This window comes from Indicator indicator, chromosome 1, assembly GCF_027791375.1.
Source record: "Indicator indicator isolate 239-I01 chromosome 1, UM_Iind_1.1, whole genome shotgun sequence".
Lineage (NCBI taxonomy): Eukaryota > Metazoa > Chordata > Aves > Piciformes > Indicatoridae > Indicator > Indicator indicator.
The window spans coordinates 1,891,942-1,897,192 of NC_072010.1; positions in this window are offsets into that span (position 1 = coordinate 1,891,942).

A 5,251-nucleotide genomic window follows, 5' to 3' on the forward strand; every position below is an offset into this window, starting at 1 on the left:
CAAAGCCACAGAAATATAACGCGTTGGTAAACACATTGGGGGCACAGTGCACAGTGATGCCATCAGGGCACAAAGGGGCTGAATCCGTTTGGATTTCTGGAGTGACAGGAGGCTGTCAGGAGCTGTCTGTATTAGAAGCTGACTTGGAAGAAACATCCCATTGTGACTGGCCCAGAGGCCCCTTGTATTCTTGGTCCAGATTACCTCAAGAGAGGGTACTTCAAGGACCCAAAGGGCTATCGATGGGCTTTTGGCATGGCCACAGTGAATACAGAGAAGATCAGACAGCTGTCTACCCTGCCTGAAAATCCTGTTGTTGTGGGATTGCTGCAGATTGAAGAACAACAGGTGCCAATTGCTACCAGAACCGTACACTGGTGGCAATATCACAGAAACCCAGAATTGATCTAGCTCCAGTGGATTTGGACTGGGAATGTAAAGGTGAACTGTTTGTAGCTCAATGGCCCAGGAAACATCAGGACATCTAGGAAGAGATGCTACATACAGATGGGCTCGAGACCGAGGGCAGGACTTGACCATGGAAGCCATCACACAGGACACACACGACTGTGAAACCTGTGCTGCCATCAAGAGAGCCACCAGAGCTAAGTCTCCCTGGAACAGAGGGTTGGGTTTTGGCTATGGTGAGGCCTGGCAGACTGACTACATCGGACCACTGCCACGAACACCCCAGGGCAAGCACTACTACTTTGCTCAGGGGCCTGGATGTACTTGGTGGGTAAGGAGAAAGGATGGAGAGACTCAGTGTGTGCCTCAAGGAGACTTAACATTGGGGGAAAAGTAATTTGAAATGTGAGTAATGTGAGTTGTGTGTTGCAGAAAGTCACGAAGTAAGAAGGATTCAGACTGAGGAAGGCTTGCAAGGAACAAGAGCGACACAATGACTGAGACCAAGCTGGTGCTGGTGTCCAAGAGTAGGATATCCAGGCCAAGGCCAAACCACGACAGCCTTTCCCTTCACTACTCTTTTTGCCTTCCCCAAAGCCTCTGTCTTTTCCAGGAGGGCTTTCTGCAGGCGGCTCACCTCCCTCTCCAGCCTGCTCACTTCGAGGCTTGCATTGTTGGGGACTTGAAACAGGAACATGCTGATTTCATGCAGCTCCAGGATGCCCTCACAGACCTTCTCTTGAAGCTGAGGCAAGTGCTCTGCATGTCTCTGCAACTTGTCAGCCAGGTCAGACATCCAAGGGAGTGCAGGGTACAGCTGGGAGTCTGTGGCCCACTCCGCTACAGTAAAACCACACAGTTTGGCAATCAGAGTGAGTTTGGGTAGCCCCAGCATGCCTCCAGTGCTTTGACAATCCTTAGCACACTCCCCATAACCCCATGAGATACCAGGCAGCCTGCTACCAAAATGTCACTTCCAAATGCAGCTGCTTTTCATCTTGGGAGTTTGGTTTCCTGGAGCACACACACTGGTGCCATGTGCCAGGGAGATCACGCCAGGTGATCAAGAATCAACCCCCAAGGAACCAGTGTCTCCAGAATCCTGCTCTCCTTGGACAATGCCTGGCAGAGCAGGTTTTCCTGGCACCAGCAGCATCCCCACACCTCCCTTCCCAATCTCCCACCTCCTCAGCAACCTACCACCAGGGCATCTGAAAGCCTTGTCCCCATGGCCTCCTCCCTGCTGCAGAGTGCTGCCTGCTCTGCTGGCAGCAGGGGCAGCCTTGGCATCTCCAGCAGCTCCTGCTGCACACTGAGCTGCCCCTCGGGCCCAGCCTGGAGCAGCCTCTGCCCTCTCACCCTGCTCTCTGGGCTCCACAGGCCGTGCTCTGGAGCTGTCAAGAGACAAAACACAGCCTCAGGCAGGCCTGGCCACAGCAGTGTTCACAGACCCTTAATGTCTGCCCTGCTCAGAGGGAGCTCCTGCAGAGGAGGAGCCACAGGACCCAGGGCAGGACAACAGCCCAGGAGGCTCCCAAAGAGCTCCTGCCTGCCTCTGCCTCACTACCACTCCAGCAAACCCACACCAAGAGAAGCACACCAGAAGAAGCAAAGCACCAAAGCACACCAGCAAAGCCCTGGCCCAGCACACACAGCACCACCAGGTACCGAGTACACAGACGGTTGCCAAGCTGCCACAATTCTGGAGGCCAGGTGCTGACATCAGCAGGACCCTGCCTGAGGCCAGGAGCAGAGGCCAGTGGCTCTGCCCAGCTCCTGCCTTTGCCTTTTGGGCTGTCCCTGAGCTCCTGCCTGTGCCTCTCAGAGCATCCCAGTCGCCCCTCAGGAGCCTTCTCTTCTCCAGGCAGCACTTCTTGACTCATCCCAACTCAGGCCTTTCCCAGCCAAGGAGATGCAGGCCTGATGCAGAGCCCTTTGCAGCTCTTGGCAGGGCTGCTCCGAAGGAAGACGCTGGAGGGGAGGGCTCCCTTTGGAGCTGCAGGGCAGCCACTGCCCTGTATTGGCACGTAGCAAGTGCTGCAGCAAGGGAAAGAGATTTGTGAGCCTCATGCTGCCGTTAAGCAGCCTCTGCTCATCTCCATGGCCTACTGCAGCCCTGCTCCAGCAGCTCCTGTGCTGAGGACTCCAGAGCAGGAGCCAGCAGTGCAGCTGGGGGCTGAGCAGAGCGGAGCAGAGGGGCACAATCCAGGCTTGTAGCCCAGGACAGGCTTGGCTTTAAAGGAGGTTGTGTCACTGGGGAGAGGGAAGTCAAGGCTAAGGGAGGCCAGGGAGCATCTGGTGGTGCTGAGGAGAGCAAATGGTGAACTGCTGTGACTGGGTTTCTACAAGCTGCGTTTCCTCAGCTGCAGAAGAGGAAAGCAGAGCCTCCACCATAGCCACTAGCCCAGATGTGCTCCTGGATGCCACATCTGCTGGGCTTGGGTGTTTTCTTGATCAAGGCTTTGCAGATGATTCATGGCTGCAAAGGCCTGACCATTGTGGGCTCTGACCTCCTGGAAGTCGTCCTGATGGACGATGTCTCTGCTGGGCCTAAAGATGGTTGAGCGTCCAAGGGATGTGCCTGGCAGAGGAGGCTGAACCACTCTGCTTGGGAATTCATGGCTCTTTTTACTCCTTTGTCACTTTTCTTAGGGAATACAGCCCTGCTGGGGACAAATCTGCTGTTGGAGAAGTTCTGTCTTCCCCCTGGAGTGAAGGCAGTGTAAGGGCAGTAGCTACCTGACCCCAGGGCAGCACAGCTCCAACCTCAGCCCAGGCTTTCCCTGTCCTGTTCCCTGAATGGGACCTTGCATTAAGGAATCAATGGCATTTCTCTGGTGGCCTGGAATAGCCTCTGCCTATTCCCCTGCTCCCTGGGCTCCACAGGCCACAGTTTTTTCCAGCTCACGGGCTGTAAAAAGGGAAAACACAGCCCCGGGTGGGCCTGGCCATGGCTGTGCTCACAGACCCTTATTATCTGCCCTGCCCAGGGAGAGCTCCTGTAGAGGAGGAACAGTCACAAGCCCCAGGGCAGGACAACAGCCCAGGAGGCTCCCAAAGAGTTCCTGCCTGCCTCTGACCCACTGCCTGTCCTCCTTGTGCTGGCAGCTGCTGTCATGCTCCTGGCCCTCAGGCTGCAGCTCATCTCTGCTGCTCCATGAGGGCATGGGGCTCACATGGGCAGGACCTGCCAGACCCTCTTCATGGCTCAGCCCTGATGGCAGCAGCACACGGGCACCTTTCTACTGCCTGTGCCACCACCAGCACCACCAGGTCCATTTCTACCACACCCACAACACCAGAAGTATGCAAACAAAACCCCACCACCAGCACCTCACCACCAGAACCACAGCATAAAATACTCACTCCCAAACCACACCACTAGACCCACAGCACCAGAACCACACCACCAGAAGGAGAGCTTGTGTAACATTCTGAGAGCAGAGGAATATTTGCTGCATTTTCTGCTGCGGATAAGCAGGTGTCTCCAGCAGCAGGACTGGTTTAGTCTCCTGGGATGTTGATGGAAACACAGAGTTACCTCCTCACAGGTTAAAAGAGTTTATTATGGTTGAGAAACTGTAGTCATTTGAAAACTAAAGGATATCAGTGTTTGTCAATATAGAACAAAATAAAAACCAAAAACTAAACAATTTTAGTTCTATAGCAGCAGACACAGCCCAGGAGATGTGAATGGACAGCCATCAACCAGGCAGGACACTCTGAAGGTCTGGAGACATGAAAGCCCTCCAGAGGATGACAGGGAGAGGCACAGAGGAAGAAAGAACATTTAGCAAGAAGGAGCACTGGCTTTCGAAAGTCCAGGAAAGAAATTCCAGAGGCTACACGCAACAACCTCAGAGAAAATCCCCAGTTGGCATCTGCTGACCCTTCAGACTCCTGACAATCTAAACCTCATTTAGGTTTTCTACCTAAGAGGAACTGCCTTGACCTCAGCACGAGATGCAAGCAGCTTCTTCCCTCCTATTCCACCTGGCCACCAATTACACAGGAAAGACTTCCACTCTTGCAGTACCACAGGCAAAACCCAACCACACTTCTGAACCCACCTGAAGACTGAGGAATTACACTTGCAGATGCTGCAAGGAAATTCCCCTCACTACCCAGCTTGCCCCACGCTGTCTGCTACGTGACCAAAGTTTCCTGCAGACATCGACACCAGTCCCATGCTAGTGTCTTGTGGGCTCTGTGAACAAGGCAGGAGCATCACCAAGAGCTGCTGCTCACACAGGCACAAAGCTGTTCCCCAAGTGGGAGACTTGGTTCTTGGACGTGTGGAGAGAGACTTCTGAGGCACCCCATGTCTTGCTTCTTAGGCCTCCATGTGACCTGTGCTCTGGCTTTGGGGGACCTTTGCTAGAAAGTGGGGAGGATCCTGGCTCCTGGTCTCCTCCAAGGGCAAACTCAGGCTGCCCATGCACTGTCAGCAGGACAGCTGAGAGAGGAGTTTTTTGCCTCACAGGCTCCTCTTCTGTCCCCTCTGCTTTCTCCAGCCTGTCTGTCCTGTGGGAAGACAAGAGCAGCAGAAAGGGAGCTCCTCTTTCCCACCCTACGTGCAGGAAGGGGACAGGGCTACAGCAAATGGTGACAAGAAACTGGCTACAGCAGGGAGTGGATACAGAAATTATACTGCATGGTGCAATCAGACTGAATTCATAGAAGTGAAGAGGTATTCTCATCCTCCTCATCTGCCTGCAGGTGTTTCCCTTGTGTGTGGGGATAGAGCCCGGCCAGCTCTGCCCTCCCGAATCAGGGGAGGACCGTGCAGCCTCGGTCGTTTAACCATGCTGACACCGAATGCTTCGCTGCGGACCGCCACCCT